Consider the following 15,474-nt stretch of genomic DNA (forward strand, 5'->3'; position numbering starts at 1 on the left):
TTAAAACAAAGTGTAGGTGAAATTTCAAAATTTCTTTTTTTTTGCAGAGTTTCAATTTTAATACATTTTTCTAACGAATACAGTAGATTTTACTAGAGAAATGTGACTAAAAATTGATTCCCCCAATTCTTTTGTTTTCAAAAATATCCTATATGTGGCCCTAGTGTGCACGTTGACCAAACCACAGGCTTCATAATAGAAGGAGCACCTACTTGATTTTGGAGCCTCCTTTTTATGAGATTTTTTTTTAGGCACCATGTAGGTTTCTAGGCACCATAAGTGCTAAAAGTTAGGAACCTCCCCCACAAGTCACCCCATTTTGCAATCTACACCCCTCAGGGAATTCATCTAGGGGTATAGTGTACATTTCAAACCCCCAGGGGTTTCACCAATTTTGGTACAACTGGGATGTGAAAATGGAAAATTACATTTCTCTTTCAATGGTCCTGGTGACACAGCTCAACACTGGGATGTAGGAGGGTCCGAAGGAGCCAGGCACCTATCCTAAAGCTTTAGAGGGTAGGCTCCTCCCCTACTGCATCCCTGGACTCTTCAGTTCGTGTTAGGTGCCCACTGGAGTGGGTGCTATTCTAAAGGGCTGCAGGAGCAGCCGAAGAATTAGAGTAGTTAGGGGATTTTTATTATTTTATTAACTATTACCCTAGCTAGGTAGGCACAGTGTGAGGATTTTCATAGTGAATCCTCACACTGCTAGCGCAGCAGGAGCTGACAGAAGCGCGTCCTGTCAGCTCTCTGTGCACAGGGTAGACTCTGTCTGGTCTCCCTGTGCTGCGCTTACAGCCTCTATTAAGAGGCTGCCTGGGCTCCGGAGTAGCCTGAAACCGGCTCCACGTTTAGGTGGGGATCATGGGGGACAGGCGCTCCGTGATGGCGGCGGCCATTTTATGCGGAGCTTACACGCTGAGCTCCTGACTGAGAGGACAGCAGCGCTGTGACAGGCATGTTCCAAGTGGTCCCCATTTGAGGGGGAGATACTGGAACAAGGAAATCCTACCTAAGGAGCGGCTAGCTGGGGGTGGTTGGCGCCAAAAGGTCACGGACCCCGCAGCAGCAGGGACTTTGGTCTCTTCCTTCACTCTGACTTTGGCGCCTTTCAGAACGCTTGCAGCGGAGCTGAGCTGGCTTATTGATCCTGGCAGAGTGACTTGGATTTCCTGGGCATCGCTTCCCCGCAGTTGAAACCTACAGACAGCTAAGTGATTGGGTGCATTGACTTTGTATAAACGCTTGTACAATTGTTTGCACTGTGTATATTGAGATATATATATATACGCTTCACTTGCATCATGTCTGTGCATCAGGCTGTGGTTTTGGGGGAGGGAGTCCTTAGTGCACTGAGCGCGTGCAATGTTTGCACACAAAAGTTTGTCCCTGAGCAGATGGCCAAGGGGGGCTTATGTATTACTTGCGCTGATGTGAGACCCATGGGCAGTGAACACCATAGGGGAGAGCAGAGTGAACCTGCGTGGGCCAGTGCCCTAGGCAGGTCGGTAAACGCTTTGGTGCAGCTTCTGGACAGGCAGAGTGATGTGCTGGTAGAATCACAGAGACCTATGCCATCATCTCAGCAGTCGTCTGGCTCCTTACCTCTTACCCAGGCAGATCCTGCACTTATTCAGGTGATGCAGGATACTGCTAAGGGGATCAACAGATTCAGTGAAATACTGGACAAAATGGATGAGGTTACAGGGACCCCTAAAAGGTCTTATGCTATGCCTAATGTGTTAGAGGAAGAGGAAGGAGAGTATACTGACACACCCTGGGACCAGGGTGATGATTTTGAAGAGACCTCTGCTGCTGGTATAGAGGATCTTATTGTGGCTGTAAAACAGGCGTTAAAACTGTCTGTTGAGGATAAGACCCCTGTTAAGGGTGTTTTTAAGCGACAGCGAAAGGAGGCTGTTACTTTTCCCTCAGATGAGGGGTTACAGGAACTATTGGAAGGGGCTTGGAAAACCCCAGATAAGAGGCTACAGATGCCTAAAAGATTCCTTAGTCTGTACCCCATGCCGGAGTCTCATTCTGAACTCTGGGAAAAGGTGCCTGTTGTGGATGCTTCTGTGGCACGCTTATCAAAAGCTACGGTATTACCTGTACAGGGTGGTGCAGCTTTTAAAGATGCTGTGGATAAAAAGCTAGAGGGAAACCTCAAGGCTATTTTTGAAGGGGTGGGGTTTACCCTGCGTCCCCTTATTGCTTCAGCCTGGGTCTCTAAGGCCATTATAAAGTGGGCTGGTGAGCTATGCACCATGCTGCAGGCTGACCACGGTGCTTTGCTGGTAGCAGAAAAGATTAAGGCCGCTGCAGAATATGCGGTGGAAGCAGAGGAGGAAGCTCTTAAAATGGCTACCAGAGTATCCACAGTCTCCATAAATGCCAGGAGGGTACTCTGGCTTAAGGCCTGGGAAGCGGACAATGAGTCCAAAAAGGCCTTAGAAATGTTAGCTTTCAAGGGAAAGTTACTTTTTGGTTCTGAGCTTGAGGAGATTATAAAACATGCCACAGGCGGCAAGAGTACGTTTCTGCCGGCCTCCTCAACAAAGCAGTCATCCAGATTTGCTGCTTTTAGGCCGTCCTTTCGGCCCTCCCCTAGAGGTGGTGCGTCCTTTCGGGGACAATCGTTCAGGGGAAAGTTCCAGAACTCCAGGGGCAAATCCCAAAGGTCCAAGTTTGGCTTTCAATAAGAAGCCTGCCTCTAAAGGAGAGGAAAAACCCTCCGCATGACTGCCAGGGGATCAGCCCGGCAGGGATAAAGGTGGGGGGGCGTCTTACACACTTCAGAGACGCTTGGGCTTCTCTAGACCAGGATACCTGGGTCTTAGAGATTATTACCCAGGGTTACAAAATCCCTTTCAGAGGGCGGCCTCCAAAGAGGTTCATCCCCACACCCATACCAAAGCAGGCGCTCCTGCGCACAGCTCTTATGAGAGCGGCTCATTCCCTTTTGGAAAAAGGGGTGGTAGTCCCGGTTCCCAGGGCAGAGTGGAAGAAAGGATTTTACTCCACGCTGTTCCTGGTGCCCAAACCAGACGGGTCTTTCAGACCAATACTAAATTTGAAGTCCTTAAATGTTCATCTTTGGGTAGACCATTTCAAAATGGAGTCTTTGAGAACTGTACTCCTGAGTCTGGACCAGGGAGAATTTCTGGCGTCCATGGATGTCCAGGACGCATATCTGCACGTTCCCATTCACCCGGAACATCAGATGCTGTTGAGATTTGCCATAGGAGACCTGCATTTACAGTTCCGGGCGTTACCCTTTGGCCTAGCAACCGCGCCAAGGGTATTTACAAAAATAATGTCTGTGATGGCGGCAGTGCTGAGGCTCAGGGGAATCACAGTAATACCCTATTTGGACGATCTCCTGTTCAAAGCAGAATCAGCAACACTGCTTCAAAGTCATTTAAAAGAGGCCATCAGTTTTTTGCAGGCTCACGGCTGGATTTTAAACTTACAAAAATCTCAGTTGGTACCATCACAGAGGATCCAGTTCTTGGGAGTCATACTGGATACCCATCTCCATCGGGTATTCCTCCCGGAGATAAAGGCCAGGGACCTGGTCAATCTAGTTCAGGAGATCCTCAGTGCTCCGAGCTTGTCAGTATGGAGGTGCCTCAAACTCCTGGGGAAAATGGTGGCGTCATTCGAAACGCTTCAATTTGCCAGGTTCCACTCTCGAGTATTCCAATGGAACATTTTGTCAGCCTGGTCAGGAAACACTTTGACCATGAAGACGGAGTTGATAGTGCTGTCCGCAGACACTCGGGACTCCTTGAAATGGTGGACAGAGGTAGATTCCCTTCAGTGGGGTCGGTCATTACAGACCTGGGACTGGTTGATAGTAACTACCGATGCCAGTCTCAGGGGCTGGGGGGCAGTAGCCCTGGATCTCAGGCTGCAGGGCCTGTGGACGGCAGAGGAATCAGCGTTGCCAATAAACATCTTGGAGCTGAGAGCTGTCTGGAAAGTGATTTCCTTGGCGGGAGACAGGTTAAGGAACTCCCCCTTGAGGATTCAGACCGACAATGCCACAGCTGTGGCGTATCTGAATCACCAGGGAGGTACTCGCAGCAGATTGGCCATGTGGGAGGTGTCCAGAATCTTTCTATGGGCGGAACAGAATGTTCCTGCAGTATCGGCTATATTCATTCCAGGAGTGGAGAATATAGAAGCAGACTTCCTGAGCAGGGAGGAGCTCAAGGAAGGAGAATGGAGCCTACACCCTCAGGTGTTTCACCAGATCACTGCAATGTGGGGAACTCCGGATTTGGACCTAATGGCATCCAGGTTCAACCATCAGGTGCCCAGGTTCTATGCCAGAACGAGAGATCCGCTAGCAGAGGCAGTGGATGCCATGACTACCCATTGGCAGGGAGATCTTCTTTATGCATTCCCTCCTATTCCGATGTTAGCAAGACTGTTAAAGAGGGTACAGGACCAGAAGGTCCCGGTGATCCTTGTGGCCCCAGATTGGCCAAGGAGGTCTTGGTATTCGAGGCTTCAGAGGTTATCAGTGGATTCATGGCGTCTACCTCTGAGACCAGACCTGTTAAGACAAGGCCCATTCAATCATCTGGATTCCGATCGATTGATTTTGACGGCTTGGTTATTGAAACCGCCATTTTGAAAAAGAAAGGATTTTCTGACGCAGTAGTGCAGACTATGATAAAAGCCAGAAAGGCTGTTTCTTCTGCAAATTATTATAGAGTCTGGAAGACTTATATTAGATGGTGTGAGAGGCAAAAAGCTCACACATCTCACTTCAAATTATCAAAAATGTTGGATTTTTTACAAGATGGATTTTCTTCGGGCCTAAGTCTTCAGTCGTTGAAGGTGCAGATTTCGGCCTTGTCCATCTATTTTCAAAAAAGAATTGCCATTTTACCGGAGATTCAAACTTTTTTACAAGGGGTATCCAAACTGAAACCCCCTTACAAGCAACCAGTAGCACCTTGGGACCTGTCACTGGTTTTGGATTGCCTTCAGAAGGCACCTTTTGAGCCTTTGAGGTCGGCTGACTTTAAGTTTCTCACGTGGAAGTTAGTGTTTTTGTTAGCAGTAGCATCTGCTAAGAGGGTGTCTGAGTTGGGAGCCTTGTCATGCAAATCTCCCTTCTTAATCTTTCACGATGACAGGGCTGTTCTGAGAACAGTGCCGCAATTTTTACCGAAGGTAGTCTCTGCCTTCCATTTAAATCAGGAGATAGTTCTACCTGTGTTTCAACCCCCAGAGGGTTCCAAGAAAAGGGACAAGTTGAAGACTTTGGATGTTGTGCGTGCCTTACGCATATATGTGGACAGAGTGAAGAGTGTTAGAAAGACTGACACTTTATTGGTATTGTATGACGTACATAAAATTGGTTGGCCTGCATCTAAGCAGACCATTGCTAGGTGGTTGCGATCTGTGATAGCTTTTGCATACACCAAAGTGGGTAGGCCTGTACCGGCCAGAATTAATGCGCATACCACCAGGTCAGTTGCTACCTCTTGGGCGGTCCGACATGGGGCCACAGCGGAGCAGGTTTGCAGAGCTGCCACTTGGTCATCTGTTCACACATTTGCCAAATTCTATAGATTCCATGAGTTCGCGTCGGAGGACGCATCATTCGGGCGAGCAGTGCTGAGAGCTGCAGACCTGAGCGTACCCTCCCAAAGGACCGGCTCTGGAACGTCCCAGTGTTGAGCTGTGTCACCAGGACCATTGAAAGAGAAAAAGGGATTTTTGTAAGAACTTACCGTTCGAATCCCTTTCTCTGATATGGTCCTGGTGACACAGCGATCCCTCCCTTACGCTCAGTAAGTATGCCAGAATTTCATGATGTTCATGTTAAAATGGTTAAAAGTTAACAGTTTCTGTTATAAAATGTGCATATAATATGTGCAGGCGTTTGTACTGAGTTAATGTATTCCAGTGGCTTTGAAAGTTGAACTGAAGAGTCCAGGGATGCAGTAGGGGAGGAGCCTACCCTCTAAAGCTTTAGGATAGGTGCCTGGCTCCTTCGGACCCTCCTACATCCCAGTGTTGAGCTGTGTCACCAGGACCATATCAGAGAAAGGGATTCGAACGGTAAGTTCTTACAAAAATCCCTTTTTTTTTACACAAACATGCAGTTCTGGCTCAAAATTTTTCATTTTCACAAGGAATGAAGGAGACAAAGCACCCCAAAGTCTGTGCCCCAATTTCTCCCGAGTACGGCAATGCCTCACATGTGACCAAAAAATACCAGTTGGGCGCATGGCAGGACTCAGAAGGGAAGGAGTGATTTTTGGATTTTGCAGCACAGATTTTGGTGGAATGAATGGTGGGTGCTATGTTGCATTAGCAAGACTCCCAAAGCACCAATACAGTGGAACCCCCCCACAAGTCACCCCATTTTGCAAAGTACACCCCTCAGGGAATTCATCTAGGGGTATAGTGTACATTTCAAACCCCCAGGGGTTTCACCAATTTTGGTACAACTGGGCTGTGAAAATGAAAAATTACATTTTTTTACACAAACATGCACTTCTGGCTCAAGATTTTTCATTTTCACAAGGAATGAAGGAGACAAAGCACCCCAAAGTCTGTGCCCCAATTTCTCCCGAGTACGGCAATGCCTCACATGTGACCAAAAAATACCAGTTGGGCGCATGGCAGGACTCAGAAGGGAAGGAGTGATTTTTGGATTTTGCAGCACAGATTTTGGTGGAATGAATGGTGGGTGCCATGTTGCATTAGCAAGACTCCCAAAGCACCAATACAGTGGAACCCCCCCACAAGTCACCCCATTTTGCAAAGTACACCCCTCAGGGAATTCATCTAGGGGTATAGTGTACATTTCAAACCCCCAGGGGTTTCACCAATTTTGATACAACTGGGCAGTGAAAATGAAAAATTACATTTTTTTACACAAAAATGCAGTTCTGGCTCAAAATTTTTCATTTTCACAAGGAATGAAGGAGACAAAGCGGTACTCTTTACCTAGTACGGCGCCCGTCGCGGGCATCGCGGGTACATTTATGTATGGCCGCGACGCGACCGACGCGATGCCCGCGATTTCCCATTGAAACCAATGTTAAACTTTGAAATCGTGTCGGTCGCGTCGCGGCCGGCCATAAATGCACCCGCGATGCCCGCGACGCGATGCTCCCGATTTCCCATAGGAATCAATGTTAAAAGCCGCGATGGACCCGATTTTACTGTTAAATGCCTCAATCCACCCGATTTTGGCATAGGAATCAATGTTAAATGGGCCACAGAGCCCATTAACCCTTAAATGTCCCCCCAAATTTTTAACGCCACCCCACGATCCACGCCAACCCGAAGCGTGGCGAGCGCAGCGAGCCCGCGAGGGGCGGCGGTACGCGTCCTCCGACCTTTTCATGCCCTACTATCCACGTCGGCGTGGTGTGAGAATATAATAGTGTGGCGAGCGCAGCGAGCCACCGAGCCCGAAGCGTGGCGAGCGCAGCGAGCCCCGCGAGGGGACGCGGATACCTTCACAGTTATACGCGTCCCCTCGCGGGCTTCACAGGTGTCCGTGGCGACCCAGACACCTGTGAAGCCCGCGAGGGGACGCGTCTACCTGTGAAGGTATCCGCGTCCGCTCGCCACGCTTCGGGCTCGGTGGCTCGCTGCGCTCGCCACACTATTATATTCTCACACCACGCCGACGTGGATAGTAGGGCATGAAAAGGTCGGAGGACGCGTACCGCCGCCCCTCGCGGGCTCGCTGCGCTCGCCACGCTTCGGGTTGGCGTGGATCGTGGGGTGGCGTTAAAAATTTGGGGGGACATTTAACGGTTCATTGGCCCTATTTGGGCTGTGTGGCCCATTTTACATTGATTTCTATGCCCAAATCGGGTCCATTGAGGCATTTAAGTGTAAAATCGCGGTCAATCAGGCTTTTTAACATTGTTCCCTATGGGAAAATCGCGGTAATCGCGGTCATCGCGGGCATCGCGGCCATCCCGATTTACCCGCGATGACCGCGATGACCGCGATCACCGCGATTTTTACCCCCGACGCCCGCGATTTCAATCGTGGGCGCCGTTCTAGGTAAAGAGTACCGACAAAGCACCCCAAAATCTGTGCCCCAATTTCTCCCGAGTACGGCAATGCCTCACATGTGACCAAAAAATACCAGTTGGGCGCATGGCAGGACTCAGAAGGGAAGGAGTGATTTTTGGATTTGGCAGCACAGATTTTGGTGGAATGAATGGTGGGTGCCATGTTGCATTAGCAAGACTCCCAAAGCACCAATACAGTGGAACCCCCCCACAAGTCACCCCATTTTGCAAAGTACACCCCTCAGGGAATTCATCTAGGGGTATAGTGTACATTTCAAACCCCCAGGGGTTTCACCAATTTTGATACAACTGGGCAGTGAAAATGAAAAATTACATTTTTTTACACAAAAATGCAGTTCTGGCTCAAAATTTTTCATTTTCACAAGGAATGAAGGAGACAAAGCACCCCAAAATCTGTGCCCCAATTTCTCCCGAGTACGGCAATGCCTCACATGTGACCAAAAAATACCAGTTGGGCGCATGGCAGGACTCAGAAGGGAAGGAGTGATTTTTGGATTTGGCAGCACAGATTTTGGTGGAATGAATGGTGGGTGCCATGTTGCATTAGCAAGACTCCCAAAGCACCAATACAGTGGAACCCCCCCACAAGTGACCCCATTTTGCAAACTACACTCCTCAGGGAATTCATCTAGGGGTATAGTGTACATTTCAAACCCCCAGGGGTTTCACCAATTTTGGTACAACTGGGCTGTGAAAATGAAAAATTACATTTTTTTTACACAAAAATGTACTTCTGGCTCAAAATTTTTCATTTTCACAAGGAATGAAGGAGACAAAGCACCCCAAAATCTGTGCCCCCATTTCTCCAGAGTACGGCAATGCCTCACATGTGACCAAAAAATACCAGTTGGGTGCATGGCAGGACTCAGAAGGGAAGGAGTGATTTTTGGATTTTGGAGCACAGATTTTGGTGGAATGAATGGTGGGTGCTATGTTGCATTACCAATACAGTGGAACCCCCCCACAAGTGACCCCATTTTGCAAACTACACCCCTCAGGGAATTCATCTAGGGGTATAGTGTACATTTCAAACCCCCAGGGGTTTCACCAATTTTGGTACAACTGGGCTGTGAAAATGAAAAATTACATTTTTTTACACAAAAATGTACTTCTGGCTCAAAATTTTTCATTTTCACAAGGAATGAAGGAGACAAAGCACCCCAAAATCTGTGCCCCCATTTCTCCAGAGTACGGCAATGCCTCACATGTGACCAAAAAATACCAGTTGGGTGCATGGCAGGACTCAGAAGGGAAGGAGTGATTTTTGGATTTGGCAGCACAGATTCTGGTGGAATGAATGGTGGGTGCTATGTGGCATTAGCAAGACCCCCGAAGCACGGTGAAATGATGAACCTAATAATCCATAGATGTGTGGTATATTTTGAAACACTCCTTTATACATAGGCCGGGTTTGTCGGGGCAAGTTTCACAGTGGAAAATAGTTTCCTTTCTTATTCCCTTTTTATAGCAAACTTTGCACCTTTTTTGTGTCCTGCCCTTTCTTGCAGTGGAGGGGATTTCGTTGGGAAAATGCTGCCCTGGTACAATACGGGGGCCAGTACTAGAAGTACTGGGGCCCTCTGCCTGCTGGTTCCTAAATATTAGGCCCTTTATGACTTCCTCTTGAAAGTGCATAAATGTCCCCCTCTGGCCGGTAGAACGGAATAGCACGTAAGCGTTATACAGTGCCATCTGGATGATATACACGGCCAGCTTCTTGTACCAGATATTTGTTTTCCGCAGGGCACTGTACGGCTTCAGTACCTGATCTGAAAGATCCACTCCGCCCATGTACTTATTGTAATCTAGGATACAATTTGGTTTTGAGGTGTGGGTACTGGTACCTCGTACAGGGATGGAGGTGGTACTGTCTCCATGAATTGTTGTCAGTATAAGGACATCCCTCTTGTCCTTATATTTGACCAACAACATATTTTCGGTGCATATTCCCCTGCTTTCACCCCTTCTCATTACTTGGGCAATGTGCGTTTTTGGGAGGCCTCTTTGGTTCTTACGCACAGTACCGCAAGCTGCTGTACCTCTTGAACCAAGGGCCTTAAACAGGGGGATGCTGGTGTAAAAGTTATCCACATAGAGGTGATAACCCTTATCCAGGAAGGGGTGCATTAAATCCCAGACAATTTTTCCACTAACACCTACGAGGGAGGGGGGGCATTCTGGCGGTTCAATTCTTGAATCCTTCCCTTCATATACCCTAAACTTGTGGGTGTACCCTGTGGTGCTTTCACACAGCTTATACATTTTTATGCCATACCTTGCCCTCTTACTGGGAAGGTACTGGCGGAATTTAACCCTTCCTTTAAAATGTATAAGGGACTCGTCGATGCTAATACATTTATCAGGGATGTATAGCTCTGCAAATTTGGCACTGAAATGATCAATGACCGGCCTGACTTTGAATAGCCTGTCAAAGGTGGGATCATCTCTGGGTGGGCACTGTGCATTATCGGTGTAATGTATAAATTTATGGATTGCCTCAAAACGAGTCCGAGTCATGGCCATACGGTAAAATGGGGTGCTGTACAGAACATCTGTACTCCAATATTGCCTAATTTGTGGCTTTTTTAATATGCCCATATGAAACACCAGACCCCAAAACGTCATCATCTCTACTGCATCTACAGGGGTCCACCTAGCAAATGATGACGTGGGGTTTTGAGCAATAAACTGCTGGGCATATAAATTAGTTTGGTCCACCATTAAATTTATAAAATCATCAGAGAAAAATAATTTGAAAAAGTCAATTTCTCTGAGACCTGTGGAATCAAATTGGATTCCTGGCATGGCCAAAAACTCAGGAACCTGGGGCTCAAAATTGTCTGGTGGTGGGGTCCATACGAGATCAATTATTGGGGGGGGGGTCTCAGCTGCTCTACGGGGGCGTCTTTGAGGGGGTCCCTCATCACCAGAGGAGGAAGAGGAGCTTAAGACGAATCCTTCAAATTCCCCGCTTGCCTCACTGGCTGTGTCAGAGTCAGAGGCAAGCATGGCATATGCCTCCTCCACTGAATACATTCTTCTGGATGACTGGGATGACATTTGGGATGACATTTGGGATGCCATTTTTATTTTTGTGTTACTGGTAGTGAAATGTTTCAACACGTGTATAGTGTAGGGGGGGGGTACAAACTTTATTTCAACCCGGGGGGTATGTAGTGTGTAGTGTGTATGTAGTGCAGAAAAAAAAAATACTTTATAAAAAAAAAAAAAAATTGAAGGGGTTAAAAAAAAAAAAAAAAAGGTCCTGCGCCAAAAATTGAGCACAGATGTTGGTCAGTAACGTCCGTCACTGAACAGCGCTCAAAGGCAACAGGAATTTGATCAAAAAAAAATAAAAAATAGATCAACCCTGTGCCGAAAAAGCTGATCAGTGATGTACGTCACTGATCAGCGCACAGTGGCCACAGGACACCCACAAAATCACAGTGTGTGTAAAAAAAAAATTAAAAAAAGACCACACAGCACCCACAAAAAAAAAAAAAGGTGATCAGTGATGCGACACTGATTACCAGTGAGGGGCAGCAGGTGCACAACCTTTGGTGCAACTGACAGTGCAACTGGCAGCAACTGACAGGTATATATATAAAAAAAAAAAACCTCTGCGCCCCCAAAAAGTTGCTGATCACCTCAGATATAGTGATCAGCACAAAAGGCGGGGGTAGCAGACACAAAATATACACTCTCTATCACTCTCTGTCACTATCTCTCTCTATCTCTCACTATCTATCACTATCTATCACTATCTATCACTCTAGGACACTGCAGCAGCAGCACTGACAGTTATATGTATAAAAAAAAACCTGCACCCCCAAAAAGGGGGGGTAGCAGACACAAAATATACACTCTCTATCACTCTCTGTCACTATCTCTCTATCTCTCACTATCTATCACTATCTATCACTCTATGACACTGCAGCAGCAGCACTGACAGTTATATATATAAAAAAAAACCTGCACCCCCAAAAAGGGGGGGTAGCAGACACAAATCTCTCTATCTCTCACTATCTCTCACTATCTATCACTATCTATCACTCTATGACACTGCAGCAGCAGCACTGACAGTTATTTATATATAAAAAAAACCTGCACCCCCAAAAAGGGGGGGTAGCAGACACAAAATATAGCTCTCTCTGTCACTATCTCTCTATCTCTCTCTATCTCTCTATCACACTGCAGCAGCAGCAGGAAGTCTCAGGAAGTCAGATCCAGGAAGCGTCCAGCACGCTACAAGCAGTGATAAAGTGATCAGGTAAGGTATTTGCAAGGATCAGGTAAGTATTAGCAAGGATCAGGTCAGTATCACGGCAGATAGGCACGGTGACCGCTCTGCACGCTATTCCAGACCGGAATGGCGTCTGCAGCGCAGTCACCGTTAGTTTAAATGTCGCGCCTTGGCTGTGATTGGTCCGTGGGTCCCACGGACCAATCACAGCCTTGGGGGCAGGTGGGGTGAGGGTGGGGTGAGGTGTCATCGTCACCGATGACCCCCTCATGCCCCCTGACGCCCGGCGGTGATTGACACCTGTGTTACCGAGCGTCTGATTCGCTGGTAACACAGGAAAACGCTGTGAATGGCTGTTCACACTGAACAGCCAATCACAGCGATCGCCGACGGGGGGGCGGCATCGCAGCCCCCCCTGGGCATGCAGGGACATGTCTGCTGTCAGGGACAGCAGACATCGTCCCTCTGTCACTGCGTCTCTAGACGCAGTGACAGTTTAAAGTCATGACGTATATATACGTCATGTGTCGGGAAGTACTTCCCGGCCATGACGTATATATACGTAAAATGTCGTGAAGGGGTTAAAAGGTCTAGCATTTATATTTAGTGTGCACATGTAAACTCCTCCTCCTGGTTGCTGCACTACAGGTCTCAGCAGGTAGCACCTCATATGTCCAGGGTGTGCAGTTTAAGGCCCCTCCCCCTATGTTTTATGTGAGTGGGCCAATTGATCCCCCCCACACAATGAGAGGTGCCCCAAATATATTGCTGCTTTCAGACCGCAAAACTGGCTTTGACCAGGTATTTTAAAATGTTTCCTAAAAACGGATCTGCCAGCTAAAACCCCTTTCACAACGCATGTCTTTAAACGGTATTTCAGTGCAGTTTTTGTCCTTAAATGTTATTCCACAATACTGAACCCATTTTAACCCAAAGAAAACAGTGGATGAAAAAAAAACGGGTCTGAAACGGGTAGGACCCTGCTTTATTACCGTAGAAATACCAGTTCAATAGAACCGGTAAATTCACTCTGCACCTTTCAGACTGCACAAATTACTGTTTTAAAATGGTACAAAAACTGCAAAATAATGGGTAAAAGTGCGGTCTGAAAGGGGCATGTGTTTGCTTAGCAGACAAAAAATAGCCTCAGACCCACCCTATGCCATGTGGGGAGATGAGGCTTCTGTATGTGCCATGCTGGGGAGAAGGGAAGAGGAGGCTTTATTCCGTTGGACACACAGACAAGGTCAGGTAGGATCCCGGTTTTTGTATGTCCCAGGGATCCACTATATTTTTAAGTTTTTGCAATCACTGGACATCGTAGATCCAGCGACCAAATACCCCCCCAAAAAAACAGAACACCAGGAAGAAGGCCACATGAAGAACATACAGAACCGAACACATAGGTCAATTGCTGTGAGGCAGGAAGAGGATAGCGTGCCCTGGCAATATGTTGTGGGTTATACCCCTTTTACACCGCCGTTGATCAGACCTGGATCATCGGCGGTGTAAATCGGGTATATCCGTGTCCATTTACACGGGTCCTCTACCCAGGTCCTGACCTGGGTAGAACCCGGATAGGACCCATGTAAATGCTGGTATAAATGGTCCCGCTGCGGGTCCAGAGCCTGCAGTGCTGGGGAAGCTGTGCCCAGCTGCTGCGGGAGGAGGGGGGTCCATGCGGCTGCTGAGGGGAGGGGGGGTACCTGTCAGCCTGAGGTCGGAGGGGATAATGTGCGCCGCTGCTGCTGTGCCTCCCCCCGGCAGCCGGTTCCTGCGGCGAATGGACAGTCATCGGCGGTCCCTCCAGCGCATGGGAACTAGTACTAGTTCCCAAGTGCCGGAGGGACCCCGGCCACTGACTGTCCATTCGGCGCAGGAACTTCGCAGCTGTGGGGGTAGGTACAGCAGCAGCGGAGCACATCATCCCCTCCGACTATATTAGATTTATATAAATATATATATATATATATATATATAATATTTATATAAATAAATATATATATATCTATATATAGAGGTTGGTTGGAACCGGCACTCAATCCCTTCTTACTTGTAGTTGCCCTGGTGCCTACCTCAATTACTCCAATCCAGGAGGAGGGTAGATAGTGATGTGAAGAGGCGGCACTTGAAAGGTGCGTACACACGGGGCAATATATTGCTCAGCAATCATATTGCCCCGTGTCCCGTTTTCATCTGTGACCAGAGATGGTCGCAGATGAAAATGTAAACACTGCTGGGTGAAGAGGCAGGGGATGTCGCTGGTCGTCGGAGCATGTTCCTCCGACCAGCGACCATTCAGGGGCTGAAAACGGGAGCGCGCACCCGGCGATTTATCGCTGGTGCACACTCCAATCACTGGGAATATGGTCGCTCAGCGACCATATTCCCAGCGATTTCAGCCCCTATCGCCCCCGTGTGTACGCACCTTTAGGTCTTTGAAGAAATATTTCAGAAACACCATAACTTATATCAACGTTTCAGTTTTATTATAAACTTTCGTCAGGATATCTTATATATATATATATATATAAATAAAATATATATTGATAAATATAATATATATATAAATTTTAAACCCCCTTGGCAACGAGCAAGCATTTTTAACGACATCCACGAGGAAAGACAGGGCTGACCCAGGTTAAGTGTAAATGGTGCAGACCCAGGTCCGACCCAGGTCGAAGTGCTGTGTAAATGGGGTATAAAGCAGGGTCAGACACTGGAAACTCCAGCGTTCAAAGACCAGTGTCCGACCAGGGTTTTTGGTGTAAAAGGGGTATAAGTAACTGGTCATCAAAGTAACTTTTTTTGTGATTTTAGTGTTTCTCACCCAATGCTGAATTAAACATTTTAGTTCAGTGTTTGTTTCAATAAAAATCTCCTGGAAATGATCACTGTGTAATAGTGAGTGAGACTGGCACAGCAGCAGCACTGCTCCATCACGTGTTGTACACTAGCAATTTACACACATGCCCAGACTTCCAGGAGACACTACACTAAGCTATTGCAGCTGATTGCATGAGGCCCCTCCAGGAGTGTGACTGTGCCCTCACCAGCTTCTCCCGAGCACCGGACACAGCAGGAGGGTGTGAGTACCATCAGCTAGCTGGGTGCTGCCCAGGTGATCACAGTGACACAGCG

General features: G+C 47.7%; 3 protein-coding genes across 6 annotated transcripts in view; 2 read left to right on the forward strand and 1 right to left on the reverse strand.

The window, feature by feature from the left end:
- The window catches only part of MC5R (melanocortin 5 receptor), a 977,289-nt gene that overhangs the window by 295,019 nt on the left and 666,796 nt on the right, over positions 1 to 15,474 (forward strand). The window lies entirely within an intron of this gene.
- MIMS1 (mitochondrial inner membrane scaffold 1) overlaps positions 1 to 15,474 on the reverse strand; it is a 53,833-nt gene that overhangs the window by 37,636 nt on the left and 723 nt on the right. The window lies entirely within an intron of this gene.
- Positions 15,324 to 15,474, forward strand: part of RNMT (RNA guanine-7 methyltransferase) — a 46,258-nt gene continuing 46,107 nt past the window's right edge. The window contains exon 1 of the mRNA XM_083187691.1: positions 15,324 to 15,421. The gene's annotated coding sequence lies outside the window, so the exon portion shown is untranslated. The remainder of the gene's footprint in view (positions 15,422 to 15,474) is intronic.

This window comes from Crinia signifera, chromosome 5, assembly GCF_055691185.1.
Source record: "Crinia signifera chromosome 5, ASM5569118v1, whole genome shotgun sequence".
NCBI lineage: Eukaryota > Metazoa > Chordata > Amphibia > Anura > Myobatrachidae > Crinia > Crinia signifera.